Source organism: Prenolepis imparis, unplaced genomic scaffold, assembly GCF_030444845.1.
Source record: "Prenolepis imparis isolate NDT839.2.m4 unplaced genomic scaffold, iyPreImpa1.0 SCAF_2, whole genome shotgun sequence".
Lineage (NCBI taxonomy): Eukaryota > Metazoa > Arthropoda > Insecta > Hymenoptera > Formicidae > Prenolepis > Prenolepis imparis.
In genome coordinates, this window is record NW_028141160.1 from 11,876,828 (window position 1) to 11,900,370 (window position 23,543).

Sequence of the window (23,543 nt, forward strand, 5' to 3'; positions counted from 1 at the left end):
AATTAACTTTATATTAGGCCGTGGCGGAAGATCGTCGTTACTTTAACCCCAACACGACCGGAACTCGTGCCAAAGCTTTTTTCGCCTCCGAGAAAAGAAGAGAGGAGAATACGGAAATTTCTCGGTGGTATAAGATATCTCACGGGATATCGTGCAATAGGAGGAAGGAGCGGGGGTCGGGTCTTTTATCTCGACTCGCCGCAAAGACGACCAGTGAGTATAGACTGAAAGGCCCGGGGGTTGTAGAAGAAGAAGAGAGGGAGTGCGCGCCCGCGGCACGAAATTTCACTTAGGCTCTTGTTGGGGGTGAATTGTGGAGGATGAGTCGTTGCGAGTATTCCGGGCTCGACACCGCGCCAAGACGTACGTACCGTGCCGCGTGTTTTCCTCGTGTATATCTCAATGCCACGAACGGCACCGAGCCGCGTCGAGGAAGGCGAAAAACAAGCCGGCAAGAAAGCGCGCTTTAATGGACGAAACGAGTTTCCAGCCACATGGAGCGCTATTGCTTCCGCCTTATTTTCCGCCCCTTTCGTCAACTTCCCTGCACTAGATCGCACAACCTCACGTTCGTCGGTTTATGCTGGAACAACACTGATCATGTCGATCTATCCATTTCGAGCCACATTTAACCATCGAACTTTTGCACTTTATGCACGTCTGCGTTTATACAACAAAAAGAAAGAGAAAGACTAATTTCATTTGGTTGCAAAATGGATAGTCCGCGAACAGTGATCGAACTATGCCGGGAGTGCAATGGGAAGCCGCCGGATAATGGTACTCCGCGGGAATCGAGAGAAGAACCGCACCGCTCTGCTGATCGAAAGCACATCGGACGAGAGGATCATATGTACCCGCGTGAATATTGATACGCTGATATCGACTGTAATATATTATTCGGGGAGGGACGTGCGCGATAATATTTTACACGCGGCGACTTCATATTTTATGCAAAAGGCTGTAAAACGCAAGCGGCCGCGAATAGTTTTTGATGATTCCTCTGCGGACTGTGTTTTATGGGGAGGCACACTCGCGCGCGTTAGGATTTTTCGCGCATCTTAGACATTCTTTTAAACGGAATCGCCGCTTCTTACGGAACATTAAACGAGAATTCGTCAGTAATAAGAATGCAGTCTCGATGGAATGAAACGCGCTTTCTATGTTACACAGCGTTACACAGAGTTTTGCATAAAGAACTTCAGAAATTTTCAGTTTGTTTTTGTATATTTTTCGCGGTAAATGCTGCAGGATCATACTTTCCACTTTTGCCTTTGTGAAGGCGACTACTTCTCCTGACCCTACATACGTTCGTTAATATTTCTCTCGAGCGAAATTTTCGGCATACTTCTCAAGCTACTGCTTGTTCGTCATTAATAAATACAGACCGTATTAATCAAGCATCTCTCAGACACGCAATGTATATTTATGTTTCGAAACGCACTGATTGACATGTAGTTAGTAACGCGGACAACGAGTACACTTGAATGATATTCATGTAGCATGACTGTCAGTTATCAACGCATCGCGAAGGAAAGATCAGCTTAATGATCGAGTGACTGGACCGTACGATGAATCACCCACCGTGCTCGGAGAAGGGAACTGAACACGTTCTAGATAACTAAAATTAAAATTGAAAGATTGCAATCTTTCTCTAGCGACATTAAGTCTTAAGTATATTTATGATCGTTGCAATTAATGATCGAATACTACAATATATTTCTTTAAAACTTGCATCTAATGAATATCAATTGTTTATCAATAACATATCTAAAAATTTCTGTCAATTCCATCGTCATAATATAAATATATTTACTTAATATTGCACGTTATATTCACGATTTTATAAAATAGAGTACATAACAAATTAATATTTGAGTTAATTTTAATACATATCAAAAAGATTGATTTTAAAATAACTGATTAAGATAATTTGATTTTATTTACTTTGAACATATCTTTTTTTAAGATACTAGACAACACAAGCGCGCGCTACGCGCGGGCCATTTCATTTAAAGATTTAATTTAATTTAATTTAATTATGCGGTAATGGGGATGTATATAATATATTGAAAATATTAAAATAATAATATGTTCTAAATAATATATTATAATATCTTTTATCCGCGATTAATATTTTTTGACAAAAATTAGTTTATAATTGTCAAAAATATTAATCGAATTAAAAATATTATAACATCCCTTTCTAAAAAAGGCATGTTAATTGTAAGTCGATTCTCGCAAGTATTGTTGCATTTTTTCCGCGATGCTGATTGACTGTTTCGATTCGCATTGTGCGTTGTACGTTATATTCATATCATCGAGAGGCTGTCATCGAAAGGGTTAGTAGTTTAACAGTTTAACAGTTTGTTTAAAATAAAATCGAATAAAATAATATGTTTTAAATAATATGTTATAAAACTTTAAACTCGATTAATATTTTTGATAGTTATCAGCTGATTTCTGTCAAAAAATATTAATCGCGGATAAAGTGTATTATAACATATTATTTAGAACATATTGCAATTTTAATATTTTTAACATATTATTTTAAAATTTAATTAGCAAATTAACGCTTTAATCAGCTGATTTATGTCAAGAAATATTAATAAAGCGTTTGCTACTTAAATTTTAAAATAATATGTTAAAAATATTAAAATTGCAATATGTTCTAAATAATATGTTATAATACACCTTATCCGCGATTAATATTTTTTGACAGAAATCAGCTGATAACTATCAAAAATATTAATCGAGTTTAAAGTATTATAACATATTATTTAAAACATATTATTTTATTCAATTTTATTTTGAACAAACTGTCAAACTGCTAATCCTCGCGATGACAGCCTCTCGATGCTACGAATGTAACACACAACGCGAATCTTGACAGCCAGCCAATGAGCATCGCGGAAAAGCGACAACAATAAACTTTGATATATGCGAGTATCGATTTTACATATCTTTTTTAGAAAAGGAAAGGTTTTTGTCGCGCAATTACTCTGTCATGAGCATAAAATCATAAATGCGAGTCAAAAACAATAAAAAATAACACGCACTTTATATATCATAATTTTATTATGGGCAAAGTAAGAATTTAGATAGATTAAGTAGTACGAGTCAACCATTTCTCACTACGGTTAGCCTTTTCGTCGCGCAATCACTTAATCATTAACATAAAATCATAAATGCGAGTCAAAAATAATAAAAAATAACACGCACTTTATATATCATAATTTTATTATGCGCAAAGTAAGAATGTAGATAGATTAAGTAGTACGAGTCAACAATTTCTCACTACGGTTAGCCTTTTCGTCGCGCAATCACTTAATCATTAACATAAAATCATAAATGCGAGTCAAAAACAATAAAAAATAACACGCACTTTATACATCACTAGACAACACAAGCGCGCGCGCTATTTTATTTAAAGATTTTATTTAATTTTATTTAATTTTATTTTAAACAACTGTCCAAACTGTTAACCTTTGCGATGACAGCCGCTCGATTAATATTTTTTCACAGAAATCAGCTGATTAAAGCGTTAATTTGCTAATTAAATTTTAAAATAATAATATGGTGAAAAATTAATAAAATAGTTATATGTTGTAAATAATATGTTATAATACCTTATTCTCAATTAATATTTTTTGACAGAAATCAGCTGATAACTGTCAAAAATATTAATCGTGTTTAAAGTATTATAACATATTATTTAAAACATTATTTTAATTTTTATAACATATTATTTTAAAAATTAATTAGCAAATTAACGCTTTAATTAGCTGATTTTTATCAAAAAATATTAATAAAGCGAAAATTTGCTAATTAAATATTCTAGCTTGTATATTTATATTTATATTGTGTATGTTATAATTTGCTAATTAAATTTTAAAATAATATGGTAAAAGTTATAAAATAGTAATATGTTGTAAATAATATGTTATAATACCTTATTCTCGATTAATATTTTTTTTTCTAAAACTATATCTTTTCGAACGAATCTCCTTCGAGTTTTAATTAATTATTAATATTAAGTCATGTATACATATAGTATCGCGCGCGCGCGCTATTAGAATGAAGTTGCCGATGTTTGTAGCTTCGGCCATTACCGAAACGCCGCGAGTATCAGGCAGTTGGAGCTGCGTCCCGTTGTGATTAATTAGTGAGCATAACCATTAGAAACGATTTCTAATCTTTGTATTGTAATATTTATCAATTGCATATCATAATTTCAACGTTAGTATGTAGTCGTAATTGTTCGAAACGCATATTTCGCGAAAAATTCGATGCAAAATCTCTTGCCATCATAACCCAACTTAATCTGTTTTCGAGCGCGCGAATGTGTTACGATCCGTGGTTATATCTATCGTTAATTCTAGCTTACATATTTATATTGTGTATGTTGTAATGCGAAATAATAAGATTATTCTAATATATGTATGTATTTTATTTGTTACAGGTAGCATTGCGATACACAGTGCGATTCACGCGTCGTGTCGGGAGTGCCGTGTAAAGTATCGGTGAGTGAGAAATTGTTTATTTTATAATATTTCTATAGCGGTAATGGGGATATATATCGTATGTTGAAAATATTAAAATAGTAACATATGTTTTAAATAATATGTTATAATATCTTATCCGCGATTAATATTTTTTGACAAAAATCAGCTCTGATAATTGTCCAAAATATTAATCGAATTTAAAATATTATAACATCCCTTTCTAAAAAAGGCACGTTAAGTCGATTCTTGCAAGTATTGGTGCATCTTTTCCGATGCTGATTAACTGTTTCGATTCGCATTGTACGTTATATTCGTAGCATCGAGAGACTGTCATCGCGAGGATTAGTAGTTTAACAGTTTGTTCAAAATAAAATAAAATAAAATAATGTTTTAAATAATATGTTATAGTATACTTTAAACTCGATTAATATAATTTTTGATAGTTATCAGTTGATTTCTGTCAAAAAATATTAATAAAGCGTTAATTTGCTAATTAAATTTTAAAATAATATGGTAAAAAATTAAAATAGTAATATGTTGTAAATATATTGTTATAATGTCTTATCCGCGATTAATATTTTTTGACAGAAATCAGCTGAATAAAGTTATAATTTATTAATTAAAGTTTAAAATAATAATATATTATAAAAATTTAAATAATAATACGTTACAAATAAAATACGTATATTACAATACTGTAAACTCGATCTATATTTTTTGAGAGAAATCAACTGTTAATTTGCCAATTAAATTTTAAAATTATAGTATGTTATAATACTTTTTTTAAACTTAATTAATTTTTTTTTTTATAGAAATCAGCTGATAACTGTAAAAAAATATTAATCGAGTTTAAAGTATTATAACATATTATTTATAACATACTATAATTTTAAAATTTAATTGGCAAATTAACGTTTTAATCAGCTGATTTCTATGAAAAAATATTAATCGACTTTGAAGTATTATAATATATTATTAACAACATATTATTATTTTAAAATTTAGTAAGCAAATTAACGGTTTATTAATATTATTTGACAGAAATCAGGTGAATAAAGCTATAATTTTCTAATTAAAGATTAAAATATTCTACTTATATGTTACAGATGAACATAATTGAGGACACCAACAAATTGAGAGAGGAGGAGGAGGTCTGGGAAAGGCATCGGGCGCCGGCAAAGCAACTCTAAAGTGAGCATTTATTATTTATTTATTAGCATGGTTGCATTAAATCAAAATTTATTACTTGTATTCAATCAAAACTTATGAAATTATTTAATTATTTTATTATTATTGTACGCATGGAAAATAAAATTTAATACAATAATAATTGTTTGAAAAATTAATTTTCTCTTGTGCGCTACTACAATTTTTATTCTATTTATATGTTACAGATCAACGTAGCTTGTAGTCAACTTTGTTGTTGTGCATCGATTGGTGAGTGAAAAATTATTATTTACGAAGTAACGGTTTTAAAGTGTGAAAATGTAGATTTAGATTGTGCAAATTGTAGACTGTAGATTGTAGTTAGTTCCGTTACCTCAAAATGGATGGATTACAAATTACAACAGATTAAGACAAATATTCAATTTATTATAAAACAATATAATTCAATTTAAAAATGGGACAAAAACATTTTATAATGTATAGTAAATTTAACTCAATTTATTTTATAAAGAACACTAACTAATGTTAATTATGATTATAAATGTGTGATTTATAAATTATTTTATTAATGATGTAATTATAATTACTTATCGTTATAATTTACTTTAATGTCATTTTATACTTATAATATTTTGTAATCCATTCATTTTTATATTGTTGACTTTACACTAGTTACGCGAAGTTATATTAAAATAAAGTAAGGCATATAATTCACATTAAAAATTCTAAAATATGATTATAAAATCTACAATTCTAAAATTGATCATAAAATGTACAAGTTTCTTATCACTATTCTAATCACTATTCAATTTTCTTGTCACTATTTAAGTCGCGTTAAAATATCTTTTCAAACTCATATTATTGCATTATTTTTTACTTTTAAAATTGACTGGTTGACATTATCGCATAGTTTAATAAAATAAACACGATAAATCGCATTAATTACAAGCCGAGGATTAATGATATCTTGTTGTTTATCGAGTTCTTGTGACGCATAATAAGAAATATGCGAAATTTCTTTCATATAATATTTATTCATTAATATCAATATTTATATTAATATTAATATATTTTATATATAAAAGAAGGAAAAATATTTAAAAAGTGATTAAGCACGGCGTGTCGGACATAACAAAATTGTGCTTATCGAACAAACTGATTCTAACATAAGCATCTAAGAATTCTAAGACATTCGAATGCCGTGCAAAATGTCGCGTGCGGGAGTGTCGTGCAAAGTATCGCGCGCTTAAGTGCGGGAGTATCGTGCAAAGTATCGCACGTTTAGTGCGGGAGTGTCGTTTGAAGTATCGCGCGTGTAAATCAAAGGACTCTGACAACGGACAACCCTGATCAACCTGAGAGGAGGAGCAGGCCTAGGAGGCATCGGGCGCCGACGGAGCAACCTTGAGGTAAATATTTATTATTTGTTAATTTTATTTCTATATTTGAATTTAAATAAGAAAGAATTTAAAAAAATACTTTTAATATATAAAAGTTTATAAAAAAGTTTATATGAAAAAAATAGTCTTTACAAAATTTTTAAAGTTATTTATTATATATTTGTTGATTATTGTACGCGTTGAATATCAAATTCAATAGGTACAATGATTATAATATAATTATTAATAATTATTAGAAATATTAATTATTTGGAGTGTTGTTATAATTTGAATTTTATTTGTATGTTACAGATCAGCGTAGCTTCAATGTAACCAACTTCGCTATTGCACATCGATCGGTGAGTGAATTATTAACAAAATTTATAAATAATTATTTTGCTATAAATATTTTTTTAATTGCGAATACCATATTCTTTACACGTTTTTGAACGCTATCTCGATGAAGGAGGCTTATCGTTATCACGACATATCAATGTTAGTGAATGCGTATTTCGTACTGACGAGCAGTCGGAATGATCTTGATCATGGAGAATCATTTTTCATCTTCTTTTTTTCTTTGTGGGATGCATTTGCGATGTCTATTTTGGTTTTTTATTGAAAACTGGGTGCTGAAATTAAATCCCCGTTTTCTCTGCAATTCCTAAAAGCAATGATTTTGGCAATTATTTAATGACAAGCACCATATATTTTTTTAAATTGAATCACAATTAATTAAACAGTTAATTTTAATTAAAGATATATCTTTTCTCTCTCATTAAATGTTCTTGCATTATTACTGGTATTAATATTTGTATTGTCTTTTAATTAATATTGTCTAAATCTAAAAAAATGATTTAATATTAAACTGTACATGGATATAATGCATAGATTCTATTACTCATAAATAAATTTCAACTTAGTAAATAAATTACAATTGGTTTCTGCTGATTTTCATTAATAAAAAATTGCGAATATATTTGATGAATTAACTAATTATTTAATTAAAACAACACAAGCGCGTGCCATTATTCGGTCGTGTTAAAAAGAATATAATTTTAAAAAATATATATAACATAAAGTTTGTTTAAACGATAAATATTTTTTGACCGAAATCAGCGGATTAAACCGTTAATTTGCCAATTAAATTTTAAAATTATAGTATATTATAAATAATATATATGTTATAATATTTTATCCTCAAATAATATTTTTTGACAGATATCAGTTGATAACTGTCAAAAAATATTAATCGAGTTTAAAGTATTATAACATATATATTATTTATAACATACTATAATTTTAAAATTTAATCGGCAAATTAACAATTTAATCAGCTGATTTCTGTCAAAAAATCTTAATCGAGTTTAACGTATTTAACATATTTTTTAAATACATTATTTACAATATATTATTTTAATTTTATAACATATTATCTTAAAATTTAGTAAGCAAATTAACGTTTTATTAATATTTTTTGACAGAAATCAGCTAGATAAAGTTATAATTTGCTTACTAAATTATAAAATAAAAACATGTTATAAAAATTAAAATAATAATATGTTGTAAAAAATATGTTAAATACGTTAAACTCGATTAAGATTTTTTGACAGAAATCAGCTGATTAAACTGTTAATTTGCCCATTAAATTTTAAAATTATAGTATGTTATAAATATTATATGTTACAATACTTTAAACTCGATTAATATTTATTGACAGAAATCAGCTGATAACTCTAAAAAAATATTAATCGAGTTTAAAGTATTATAACATATTATTTAGAACATATTATTATTTTAAAATTAATGCCCTTTTTAAAGAAGGATAATTTTACAAGCATGTAAAGATGTTACAATTTCTTGTTTCGTAATTAAAAATAAACTTCTCGTAACTCGTCAAACGGAGTTGTGCAAGTGCAGTACAAAACGTTGCAACATGCTGAGTAAGATGAATGGACGGAAAGGGGATAAAAAAAATGGCGAAATAGATAAAGGGAATTTTTCTCCGTACACCGGAAGGAGTACACCGCTAACAGAGTTCGAAAGAGTTAAACTTTATCGCTACCGGAGAGGAAGTGAGGGAAAGAAAGACAGATAGGAGAGAGTGCCCCGAGGACGAGGATTCCTCCTGACTCTCTGAGCCAACTCTCTTTGTTCCAATTATCGCGGCCTACCCCCGACTAGACGAGCTTGGCCAGCGACGCGATTTGACCTTTTCCGTTTCCGGTTAACCACACGCTATAGTCGGTTATTCTTCTCTCTAGCGACACGATTTTTACTGGTGCTCAGGTGCCCTTGCTTCCATCCGCGGTCTCATAAAATGTTAACGTACATTTGCAGTGTGAGAAGAATTCCCCGACAAATTGCCTTTTACAACATCCCGCCGCATTCCTTTGTTCATTAACGCGTAGCCTGATCATAATAAAAAGCTCTTAATTAATTAGCAACTGCACACAAGATCGTATAAAATATAACCGAGCTTTTTAAATGTACGAAAAATTCAAGTAACTCTGCGCTCTTTTATTCGCTTTATGTTAACTCTTTACATTATGAAATTTTTCTTTGTGAGACGAATATTTTTACTATAAAAATTTAAACGATTAGAAAAATTCTCTGACTCATATAATACATGCACAATTTTAATAATTTTTTATGATTGTACTTAAAAAAACTTTAATAGATAAACAAATGACATTTATCTGCAATTTAATGTTGACGAATTATGATTGCAACAATATGTTTTTCTTGACAAAAGTTGAAGCACCATTTAACTGGAGCAATTATCTCGATACAAAGGATTGCTGGAGGGTGGTTTGAGCAATCCGACGTATACATATATTCGGTTCGGTTTACTTCGGGCATGTCGGGCACTTAAAAAACATCTTTCGTGGGGTGGTTTCGGGCAAGCGTTTAAATGGTCTGAAAAGGGTGGTTCAAACCATCGGCGAATAGGCAGTGGATTCGGTGGGTTGACGATGGTAAGCGGGTGGGAGAGGACGACGAACGAAAGGCTGACGTTCAACGGAGTTACATTGAGCCAGATGGATCGGCGATCGTTTGTCGTTCTTAACGCCGCGGGAGGGCTCAACGGCGGCGTTGATATTCACCGACTGATGCCGGAAAAATTACCCGATTAGTTGGCATCCATCGCACCGCACCCTTGTTCCCTTCTCTTTCGAAGGTGCAGCGACCCATCACCGCGCTCCGGCCTCTTTCCCTCCTCGTTCATCCCCGGCCGGCTTTTCGACCCCTCCAGACTAGGATGCTAGGAACTCGTCGAAGCGCTTGGAACAAACTCAGCGCAGCGTAATTCGCCCTCATTAATTAGGATTTGCGCGGCGAGAGAAATTAACCAAAAGCGGCTAAAACCACGGTAGTGCGCGGGACAGTGATTTGTTTTGTAACCATCGCCATCGTCGCTCGCGATGGAGAGTGAGTCAAAGTTAATCGATATTTAAATTTTCTTATTATTCGAAATGGAGATTAATAATATATTTAATCCGCGAGAAAAGAAAAAAAATGTCTTCCACACACATCTCTCATCTCGCGCGTTATTTTTGATCCGAGAGAACCAACAACTCCCTCGATGTTTTCACGAGGGCTGCTAAGGGGATGCTTGCGGTTTATATCTCAAACGTTTCAGCGACGACGTATAATTGCGCCGCGAAGTCACCCGACATAACCAGACGTTCGAGACTGCAGTTGGATATCCGCGGTGCATTGTTATCGAGACAATGACGTAGAGTGACGGTCGACACGTACGAGCAACGAAGATTCGCGAGCGCGTCTCAAAGCAGCGCTCGTTCTTGATAATGTAACAGACAGCTCTCGGAAGGCGGTTGGGGATATGGAGGGCGGTAAGTGTGGCTTAGCACGGCTCTTAATAATTCGGGCGTACCGGAGTGCCTCGCGTAGAGTAGGCCCTTCTAACATACGCTTACGTGCACCTATATATACACACATACATATACACATATATCTATTCATTTATGGCGGCCTCTCCAAGCTTCATCCTGATGGTGGACGCGAAGGGGACTGTGAAAGATCGAGAGCAAGGGGTGATGGCCGCTTGAAAAAGCACGTAAATTCGCGCTATAGCTGCCGCGTCGCTACAAGACTTTTATCGCGCAGAAACATTTACCGCGCGGCGCTCGGCATTTGCATGCAAACGCGCGATCGTGCCCCATCTTTCCTCCACCCGCATTTTCCCCGTGACACGAAGGTTACCGCTATCCCCGTGCCGTGTCTCTCTTCCCTGATGCTGCTCTTAGACTACTCGACGACCTCGTCTTTTTGCCTCTATCTAGTGGTCCTCATCCTCGCAAAATCTCACTTACTCTCTTCGATACCGATATCGCGCGTGTAAAGAAAGAAAAAAACGCAGCGCCACAAGCAATGCGTCCGTGATGATCTATTAAATTCTTACATTCTCAGCATTTAATTACAAAAAAATGATTTCTGTTTGAATTTTTTACGCAAAAATATCTATAACTTTTTAAATTATTTGAATCAGTATTCCTTTTCTGTATGAATTTATCTTGAATTATGAATTACGTCCTTCAACACAATCTTCAATTATTAGGTGACGTAATAAATAAGAAAATAAAATGAACATCTTCTCATGAACAAATAATATACCAAATATGATTTATGAATTGTTATTTAGCACTATTTTATTTTTAAATGAAACAAACAAATAAGAGACAAGCTATAACATTTTATAAGGAAAAAATTAAATTTTTTTCTCATTCTTATTCTAAAGTAAGTTTTTTACTAGATAAATATAAAAAAATTATATAATTTTTATGGAAAGTAGAAAGAAAAAATATTTTTTTAATTATTCTATTTTTAAAAAACAATTTAGAGATTTTACATTTGATTCAAATGACTGATTCAATAATTTGAAAAATTCTAAAAATGTATCTTTATATAAGACCTATATAGAATAGTCGATAGATCCGATTTTTCTTTTAATATATGAAGACTTAGCATTGACAGGATTAATGCAAAGTGATGAGAATACATACATGCACAGTACAGTTCTCGCTTCGAACTCTTTTTAATGAAATATTGATTTGAAACGATTCTCATGCTGTAAATACTCATGGAATGTCCATGCATCGTCTCCCCATTCTTTGCTCTGCTGGCGAGATGAGGGAAAGTGCTAAGAATAATGGAAGCACGCGCCATTACCATTGAAGAGACGAGAATTTCTCGAACCGCTGCATCTCCAAGGATGAAATTATAGATGCTTTTATTTATTCATAACTTGAGGATATTCCCCGATCATCGTGAACAAACGGGTGACACTATAAACGAAGTGAACAAATCTAGCCAACAATAGATATTTGATATAAGAAAGAGAGAAAGAATCACACGATTCTCAGATTGAATGTCAAAGCATGCAACTGCGCGGAATTTGAAAGGAATTTTTTTTCATGAAATCAAAGATTCTTTTCCTTACATTCTAAATACGAGTTATAAGCAGTTATATTATTTTTATTTATGTCAGTATTTTTATAAATAGATAATATATTGTCATTTTTGAAAGTACATTCTATATATATAAATATATATATATAAAACTTATATTTATTTATATATAATAACCACGTCACATTTGATATATCAAAATTGTCTTTATCATAGATCATTCTTGTTTCGTATACATCCGCGTACGAAATCTAATCCACGCGCACAAGTGCTTAATAAATATTTTTCTTTTTTCTCTCTGTCTTTCACATCACCGTCCTTGATCTCTTTGGGTATGCATAGCGTCGTGGTCATTTGTAACGCTGAGCTCTTCTGGCGCAGCATCTTTCTCTCTCTTTCTCTCTCTCTTCCTCGTTCATGCCATAACCGTCGCTACCAGCCCTTTTTCTTTCGTGATGGGGCTGACGTCACGCGAGAAAGCGACATATCACCCACCGGCAGTCATCCGCCGACTCGCAAAACCCTTCTGACACGACGTGACTCGCGATGTTAACCGGAGACACCGGACGACAACGAGGAAGAAACGGAGGAAGGAAGCAGGGAGAAGAAAGAAAACCAAACGGACCACGGGGACGAGATGAGCGACGCGACGGGAAGAGGGGTCTCGGAGTTTGAATCCATCCTGGCTTCTTCGTCCCCTCGATCCGCGACCGGAGGAAGAAGCCGACCTCCGCTCGCTCATCCACCACATTCTGCTCCACCGTCCTGCACATCCGGCAATCTCGTTGCATCAGGGGAAAACGTGTCTCGCGAAGATAATGAAGCTGGCGAGGGCGGAACTATACGTGACTTACCCGGATAACTAGATAAATAGTTACTTCGCGTTTGGCGCCGTCAAATTTATAACTGTGGTACTCGATTTCTTTTGTCGGCGTATTCGCCGATAAGTGATTCAAGCTATAACTTAATGTGTTCTATTTAAACGTACATGACATATTTAATAAATTACTTTATATTTTCAAGGATTTAATATCTCTAAAAAAATTCTTCCAAATTATTATATCACTTAAAAAGAATTTTCAAAATTTTCAAGCGGTTACGTGATTTCATTTTTTAACTGTAGTATTTGTACTACTAATTTATGTATATCTGTACATATAAATAACAAATTAAATGAAATAACAGATTGAAAAAATATAAAATAATATAATATGTTTCGCGAGAAAAAGCTTATAAAGCTTATATATGAATAATTTGATTTGAAGAAAGGAAATACATACATATAGATTATTATAGATTCTATCCCATTTCAAGAAAAAGAAAGAATCACATTATTTATATAGCTGAACCACTATTATTAAATTAACATCGTCCTCGGTTTGATAAGATTCGAGCAGTCCTCCAGAGTGTATTCCGAGAGCAAACCATCACAGGTGCGGAAAGCTACTAGAGATCGAAGGTCGCTGCAAACCATTACGATAATCCTGTTGGACCCCTGGTGCCAGGGATTTGACTCCGGGCAAAGCAGCGATGGGAAGAGCTAAACAGGTTTATGGAAACTAACTGAGTACGGGAGAATAAAGCGCAAAACGTATTTTCCGTATCCTATACTTTACTGAGTTTCGAAGCAAAATGTCTTATCGTGAGAGAGTATGTGTGTATATGTGTGTATCTTCGTCTTATATAAAATTTGGATTAAACATAGTTACAACAATAATAATTGCTTTATGGAGAGAAACATACGTTGCAAAAATATCACGGCGGAAAATAGAAATGCACAATCAACCACTCAGTTTATGAGAGAGAATCAGAATGTGTTTGTTTTTCTACTTCTTGCTGATCTATGATATGGAAGAACGAAGTGTGTCTCACGGAAAAAAAACCAAAAAAAACACAAAGCCGAATCGATACCATACGGTGGATTGTTCTGTAATAGTCGGCCCTCATGATAGCCCTTTTCCCGGCAATGCGTCACATCGGCTGGAATGACTACACGTGTTTCAAGGAAAGACACGATTGGCCCTATCGGAGAGCCTAAAAATAGAAGAAGCATTGAACATCGCTCGAGTCCGTGCAAGAATTTTCCTGGAATAAAATATATCAAGCAAGCTCGCGTATTTATTCAATCGCGCGATTTCCATCCAGGAAAACACAGAAGGAATTGTACATAATTTTCCAAGCAAGCAATCATTTCGCTCGCGTAAATTGCAATGCGCGATTTCTAACTGCACCGTCGAAGAGAAACGATTTTACTTCAGAGTGAAAAAGTATTCATCCATATTCTGCTCCGTAAAAGCTGCACATATACGCTTCTTCCGGAAATATTTTTCTTGGTAACGCGCCAAGAGAGATGTCTCTTTCACTCCTCGTAAAGTTTGAGAAATATAAAAGTACACAGAATGTTATATCGTGGTGTTGTTTCACAATTGAGCCGCGATATATCTGCGCTAGCTAAATTAATCATTTCTCGATTCTTTGATTCTGCAACAATTGTTGACGATGAAACGCGCAGTCACCGCGGAACGAGACGAAGGGAAGATGAGATGCTCGGACGAGAGTCTTTGCGGATACGAAATCGCGACGGTCGCTCCAAGCCGTCGAAGGGACGCGCTTTGGGGAGGTAATATCGATTTCCCGTTATGCTCTCGTAGGACCGCGTTCTCCGAAGCATTCAATTGATCCTGGTAGCACACATTTGTCGTTGGAAGAGCGCGCCGAGGGTTTCCACTTTCGAGAGGCTGTCACTTGCCGCGGTCGATATCTCGCCCTTCTCTCCCACACGCCGCGCGGTACCCTTCCTATCACTACCTTTGAGATTCCCGCTCGCTCTTATGAGCTCCTGAAAAATGTTCCGCCGTTTCGTGTAAATCCATTTTATCCGTCCATTCATCTAACCCACCGTGCCCCTCGCGCGTATAAGCTCATAGACCCGACGAGAATCGATGAACCGTGCGCGTGTTCATTCCTCCGCCTCCCCGAGTACTCAATTAATCCCGTCCCAGTACACGTACAACGACCATGTCACAAACACGCGACTCTCCGCTTTCGAGAGGCCGTTGTCGCCTATGACTAGTACCCTCCCGTTTCGCGACGTCTTTAAGAACGCTGACTCACGTGTTATTACGAAAACTGCTCGTTAACTTCTTGCCAATAGGGTCGACGTGATTCAAATTAAGAACGCGTTATCCGCGCCTTTACAACGAGAGAAGCGTGCGCGTTCGTCTACATGTACTTATTGTTAGTTAGACACTTGATCGATACTTGCTAAATTATTGACTCACTCTCTCGCAGTTTCAGCATCGATAAGAGTACGGCTAAAGAAAAGCACGAGAATAATGAGAAAATATCTTTATGAATTTGCATGCTCGCATAAAAATTTAAAAAACGATTATAAAAAACGATGTGGCAGCAGATAATTAATAATTGAACATTTTATTAGTGTGATTATCATTACGAATTTTTACATCGATTTTACATTATATCTAAGTATATATAAAATTTATCGTCAAACATAAAGATTCATCTAGCGCGGGTTTTAAAGTACTCCCCTTTCTCCCCATCTCTCGATTGCAAGTAAAATAAGAATATTCGCTTGGGGTCGCATTCTATTCACGGAGAATCAAGCATAAAATTCGAGTAATTGCGCGTACCGAGGAAGTTACGCTCAATCTCTATTCATATGGAGCTCCGTAAAATCCGCTACTCTTCCGGTCTCTTCTTACTTTCGTGTATAGCATGCACCGATAATCAAGTGCATTTTGCTCGCGGAAAGAAAACGTTCGCAACTTCGACGAAGTTTGTCGGGACAACGTTGAAAGTATGCCAAGTGCTGTAAGCGAATCATCCTACCCCCCTCCGCCCCCCCCATATCCCAGCGAGCTTTTAAAAGTATACTTCGCTCCACTTCAGGCCCGCACCCGTTCCCGCTGCGCTGTGTAAGCTCATAAAGCCTGCTGAAGATCGATGAAGGGCGAATCCCACGTTCGAAGGGTCCCGACATGAGTGAAGTTTGCCGCGAGCGGTAGTCTAACTCGCGTTGAAATCTGCTCGGGGATTTACATCCGGGGCGTGAAACGTTTTTCAGCCCGGACGTCACCGGAACGTCGAAGAAACGCGAACTGACGGATGGCGGAGGCTCTTTATCTCGACGGAGGATGCGGTCTTTATCGGGTCGGGAAAGTATGTTAGCCGCCGGTATCCTGGCGAGATTAGAATGTCGGAATCGGTAAGTTGCGGACTAGACGGCCGTTTGGTTGGCGCAGATAAAGCGGAACGCGACCGTACAAAGGCTTGTACCGAGTCGACTTTGACAAGAGAGAGAAAGAGAGAGCCCGGATTGCCAAGTTCGCGAAATTCGTTTGACTTTAAACCGATAATAGCGGAAGGGCTGGACAGACTCTCGAGTATATTGCCGGATTGCCGGTCATTGTTGAACCAAATTGGCGCTTCCCATTCAGCCCAACACACAAGATAAATAAAATTTGTTTTCAACTAACCCGTATACCCGTATTTTCAAATTTTAATATCGTGAACGGAACTAACTCGTATTGTAACGTGGCAAATTTACATCTATGATGATTAGAATGTAATAACGCATTTATTGTGTGAAATAAGTAGGATGGTAAATAGAAATATTACATTTATGATTTTACTTAATTTTTTCAAAATAAAATACTTTTTATATGTGCAACTCGGATAGCTTTGAGTGAAAGATTATCATGAAAATATTTTGTATTGATAGCGCTTTATGATATGAATTAATTATAAATTATAAACATTAATTTTAACTATACGTTGTCTCATAAAAGCATTTCTTTGGTCGCGTTTCATTCTTTACAAAGTAGAATTTATGGTGCTTCTGGTTTCACGCTTTCGCAAACTCTTAGATTTTATGATCGTCCCCGCTGCGGAATCTCGTGAATTAAACACAAAGTTGATAAACCCGAAAGAATGTTTGGATTTTCTGGGTAGATATTGTTACTGGGGCGAAGAAGATGGAGGGAGGTCACGAAGGGGGTGGCAAAGCATTCCGATCCTTGAGTGCGCCTCCCTCGAGGATGCTGCGACGCACATATGTGGTTGCTAAATCCCACAATATATACATATATATACTCGAGCGCGTACACATACATACCATATACACACACATGTTTCATATATTCGCAAATTCTTCCTCGTGCAGATGCGAATGCGCAAATGCACATTTACTTGCTGTATATCAGATACACGAAGGAAGCAGCTCTTACTTTCTACCTCAAAACGTTGCTCAAAGCAATTAAAAAGTGTATTCAGACATTTACTTAATAATGCATCCGTCCAAATTCAATGTATTGAATATTGCTTAAAGTATTGTACATACAATGTATGTGATACTAAGCTAAAATTATATAACTTAAAAAAAAGAATCTCTATTACTTAAAATGTGTACATCACTCGTATAAAGTTTATAATTTTAAAATATTGAGAATTTTTTTAAACAAAGTTTATTATCCTTTAAACTTTATTAATTGTATATTATTTTAACGGAAGTAACTCTTTTTTTGTATATAAGCATCTCCGACTCTGTCATTTAAAAATGCCCTCGTAGCAAATTACATCGGTACTCTTGTGAAATTAATTTGCTGATAATAATGCCGAAACAAAAAGAGATATTCCGACAATATAATTGCGTCGTTTGCAAAGTTGAGAATCCTTCGCGCTTGACAAAAACGAACGAGATGGGAATGAAGATGAGAGGAATGAAGGGACGGGAAGGGAATAGGTACGATAGCGCTTGTAAGAAGCTGTAACTGCGTGGCGGCAAAGTGACGGTGGATAGATGAAATGCCAGTCTACCGTGCGGTAGTGACGCGAACCACGCTGTCGTAAAATGGATGTCGTACAGGTGACAGCTGAAAAAAGTATGATATATTAGCGACCATTAGGTAAGAGGAGGACCACGGTTGCACAACCCCGTCTTAGAACGCGGCTAATGGCGCTCAACGTTAGTGCTGCTTCTTTCGGGTAGGTCTAAAGTGCCTAAGAATGATTCGAGGAGCAACTCACGGAAATTCGGAGGACTTGCAAAGAGTAGATGGACTAATGCAAAAAGAAACATTATAATGCAAAAAGAAATATCGGGACATATTTGCGAGAAATCTTGTAGATATTATAGACTTACAATTAATCTCCTTATTCTTTGCATTTTTATTATTTTTGATAATTTATTATATATGTGTTATATACAATTATATATTACTTTATCGATTTAAACAACTTTAAATATCCAAATATGTAATAATAGAAGGATAAAACTTTTTCTTTATAGATTAAATTTGTTTGGATGTTATTTAGATATTAAATAAAAAAATTTGCATTAATAATATTTGTTATCAACCATTCGCATGAGTTATTTAATATATTTTGTAAAAAGCATCACCAACTGATTCCATTAGTCATAGCAGTATTGGAATTTTATAGAGTTATAATGGAAGATGTTACATATATAATAGATAAATCAAAATATATATTAATAAAAGAGAGAGAGAGAGAGAAAGAAAGAGAGAGAGAAATCTTTGTCAAATATCTAATATATAAACAAGTTTCTATTAAATGCAATCCCAAGATGAAAATCTACATTTTCTATTAGCAAAGATCTCGAACGAAAGAAAGGCCTAAAATATATAGCGAGCGATTTTATCGCTTCGCTTCAATTTTCTCGGAAAATAGAATTAACGTCAGTCAAAGGACGAATATGCTCTCGTAATTTTGATTCACGCGAAGCCCGTTATCTTTTACATTGCAGCTTTCGGTCCTGGTGCAGCTGACACTTTGATCGTGTAATTTTACGAACTCGCCATGGACAAGTAAAATATTAAAATTAAACTTGGATAACACTAAAAAAAATTGTATAATATTAATAAAACATACATAATAATTTTAAAAAATAAAAATTCTTTGATATTCTTACATAATATATATAAATTTCTGCTCTTAAAAAATTCGCATGTTATATATCTCTACATAAATTTCATGTAATTAATACACCACATATATCTCTTGTCAAAATATACGTTAAAATAATAATATAGAGAGACTTTATATATTTCCAGAGTTTTCTGAATCTCGTATAAAAAAAATAAAGTTCTAATAAGCTATCCGTGAGTTTTTCATCCGTGATGAAAGCTTACATTTCATTAAATTTCATCGGCTTTATTTAAAGACGTCTGAGCGATTCTCGGTTGACTATGACGCGAATTATGTGCCAAACACCAAGTATGCGTTCAAACGGCCATTATCATTCGATCGTCGTAGTTCGTGTGCCGCGATATAACGAGTCATCGGACTCCGAGGCCTGCCAATGACGGAATGAATTATGCAGTCCATCCGATGGATTATAGTGAGCGGAGGATATGTATGGTGATGCGCGACTGGTACCGACTTACTTATTGGTCGTAGAGCGTATCGAGCTGGCATGCATGTGAAATTAAGCATGGATCGTTGCTGTGTATGTACAACAATGCAGAAATACTCTCGTGCAATACTCGTGATTTTATTTTGAAACTTTATCTTTTAATGACTCTCTATTAACAAATCTTAAATTATCTTATGTCGGATGTGTGCGTATTACGAATCATGTTAATTAAACACAAAAACAATAGGCAATTATTTCTTTGTTCATTTCCACTCAAGTAATAACTTCTTATTTCTGCAGTTTATATTTTAATTGAAAAAAAAAATTAATCTGTTTATTGTCTTTGTAAATTGTTTTTAATATTTTATTTTAAAGCAAGTTTTTTTTATATATAATTACAATTTTAATTTAATTATCTTTTTACATTTGCGAGTAATGTCGAAGATTAGAAATTTTTCTGATACGCTAATTCGTAAAGTCGCAGAATTTTCATAGAACGATCGCACGTCGAGTGTTCGCGAGCGAATCGCGCAGATGCCTCCACTAAATCTCGTCGCCCTTGGACGGCCCTTGCTTGATCTAGCTCTTATTGTCGTCGTCCTTCTTTTTCAAGGCCCGAGACGTCGGCGGCACGGCTCCCGAGTATTGTTGTCGAGACAGTAGTATCGCCTTCATTGTCTACGAAGACGAGGGGGCGCGTTCACTATCTCTCAGACCGCCGTTAATGCGCATAAGGGTGGCAACCTGGCGCCGTCTTACCCCGTAAACACTCGCGCGTAAATTCGGGCTGAGTGCACGCCTCTCTTTTCGTATGCCGGAATAAGATCCTACTGGATTGAACGGCGGTCTTACCGGACGACACGGCAGTGATTCTCATCACTTTGGGCAGTCGAGATTATTCATTGTTTTTCTTACTCGAGCGATCTCGTGGGACCACCGTCGCACGTCCTGACCGCGATTACGCTGCGCTAATTCTAACGAAAGATTCTATCTCCGTCGTACAATGATGATTACGGCGACAGAAGGGGAAAGAGAATCGGGAATGGTACTCGTGAGACACTCGGAGTTCTAATTTTATAAAGCAGGGGTTATGCCTTGTTGAGATTACCGGCTTCTTCGTTGTGCGGCGTGATTCCGGTGAAAAAAAAAACAGTTTTTTCGAGCGCCGCGATACCGTCATTTGGAACGTCGTGAAACTCATCGTTAAATTTGATCCTAGGAAGAGGAAAACAAACCGTCGCCGTCGCTGATCGCGGACGTAATCGCGGTCGTTGGCTACGCGCAATGGCCCATCCCGACGAAAATTCGAGATCTCTGCATGGAATGTAAAGCCTCGCGAGAACGGGAAAGCTAGCCGCGTATTAATGGAAGTGTGCGAAAACATTTGCCCGACGTGGCATTCTGCGACGCTTTCATGGTTAATATTCCTTTGAGAGCTTTCCACTTTCACGGATGTAAAATGAAAGTCACAGAATCTACATATGTGGCTTTTAGTTGATGAGAGAAGAAAGGTCACATAATTACGATTGAATATTTAATTTAAGAAATGTAATGTATATTTATTTTGAATTCTTGTGGAAATTTATTTTTCGAGTTTCAATTTCTGTTGCCTTCACTTCCGTTTACGCGCATATATGCACCTGTATCTGCAAGATGAACGCATGTTAGGCGCGCGATCTTATACTTACACTCGAGAAGCACGTTATCGTGCGTTCCCCTTCTCGAAGAGTCATCATCATACCTTCCGTTTCTTTATATTATGGTCAATTTTGTATTCTCCCGACGTTATCTTCTTTTCTCGCACTTTGCCATTTCTTCCCCCGCTCCGGTCAAGCTTATTTTTTTCTTTCTTTACGAACCGGAAGAAGAGACGCAAAGCACGACAGCATAGCCATTCGAAGTATTTTACGATTTCGTGTTCCGGCGCTTTAGGATGTTTCTCCTCTCTCATTTTCTCCATCTCTCGGTTTCTCAAGTTTCTACTCTGCGCATATCTTTCACAAGACAGATAACAAAATATGTACATACAAAATTCATTTGGTAGTTACCTTTACTCTATTGATGCGAAATCGTCTCGACGTCATGTGATCGTCGAGATAACTCGCGTAGATTTCACTAAACAGATGGGGATAAAGGTTGCGATAGATACAAATTTGATATCCTTTTACCGATAAGATTTGTTGAGTTATATCGTATAGCTTATGATCCATAGGAGGATATTCAAGAGCGGATGTAACATAGAACCGCATTACTGATTATTTCCTTTTGTGTTATTGCATTAGATTAGATTAGATAGTTCTATGTTTCTAAGAGCAGGCTTCGTTATCCTGGCAAACAAGATGCGTGTGAAAGAATAGTAACGAATTTCTATGTCTATCGCTTTCTCGAGTTGAGTTTATTTTATTTGACTGATACCTCACCGTGCTACTTTTCCTTGAGAAGAGTTTTCTTAAAATCTTCTTTTATACTTTCTCTTCACGGGTGAGATAACAGTGATGGACTACCGGCACAGAGGTGCATGATCGTGATAAATTAGTACACGCATTTTTACTCGAATTAAAATTTATTATACGATGGCCAAAGATTTATAAGCATCTGGCATCGCGCCATGATATCTCGAATCGCCAAAAGAATGAATGTAACAACACTTTTGTTAGTGTGTATTTTGAGTTCCTATATTCTAAGATAAGCACTTATCGAGATATACATGGAGTAAAATTAGATGCTTAAGCTCGAGATATAAACATGGTTGCATACCAGGCGCAATGATGGAATTAAGTGAAGTCAGACCGCCTGTAGAATGCAATGACCCGAATTAAGGCAATTAAGAACGAATTATAGCCGAGTTTAAAATATATATACTTGCACGTACTTATACGCTCATTGTGCAATTTTTTTAAATTCATGATACTCGTATAATGAAACCACACAAGCAGAATCTGATGTAATCATTTTTGGGCCATCAATCTTCAGAGTTACAATATTAATAGCTATGATATAAGTTTATATTTATTTTTAAAGATAAATAATTTTTTCCCTGCTACAGGTACTATATAAATCATACATTATTTTAAACGTCATGTTACTTATGTATATATTCTCAAATAAATTTAATATCAATTTTTTACAAAGTTTAGAGAGGAAAAGTGCGTGTAATGATTACCAAGTTGAATATTTAATTGCAATTTTTTAAATGCATTTTTTAAATGCAATATAAAGTTAGAGATATACTTACTATTATAATTTTAATTACTTATTAAAATTATAATAGTAAGTATATCTCTAATTTAAATCTAAGAAAATCTATTTTTTATATATTACTACGATAATTTATGAATTAATTTATAAATTAGTGAATAATTGTTTACGTATTTAATCATGCCAAACTAGTTTTCCTATAATTGAATGAATATAATAGAATTGAAATTCATATCATGTCCTGCGGGTTGCCTAAGAAAATACATACCGGCGAGAGGATTAAAGTGCCGTACTTTAAAGAGATCAGCTGTGAATTATGAATAACTCTTTCGTGGCATTCGAATTGCGGCGTCACGTACAATCGCGCGTCAGGTATGCGCGTCATTGTCTTTTTGGGAATATCTCGGATAGAGAGAATGCGGGGTCATTCCGCTCGATTCCGCTTTGTCGTACTCTGCTAATTCCTTCGCCGTG

At 35.1% G+C, this 23,543-nt stretch overlaps 1 long non-coding RNA gene across 1 annotated transcript in view; it reads left to right on the forward strand.

Moving 5' to 3' along the window:
• LOC145945970 (uncharacterized) overlaps positions 1 to 23,543 on the forward strand; it is a 169,662-nt gene that overhangs the window by 7,068 nt on the left and 139,051 nt on the right. The window contains exons 4-8 of the long non-coding RNA XR_014426949.1: positions 4,460 to 4,520; positions 5,609 to 5,693; positions 5,897 to 5,939; positions 6,755 to 7,078; positions 7,361 to 7,407. This is a non-coding gene — a long non-coding RNA (uncharacterized LOC145945970). The remainder of the gene's footprint in view (positions 1 to 4,459; positions 4,521 to 5,608; positions 5,694 to 5,896; positions 5,940 to 6,754; positions 7,079 to 7,360; positions 7,408 to 23,543) is intronic.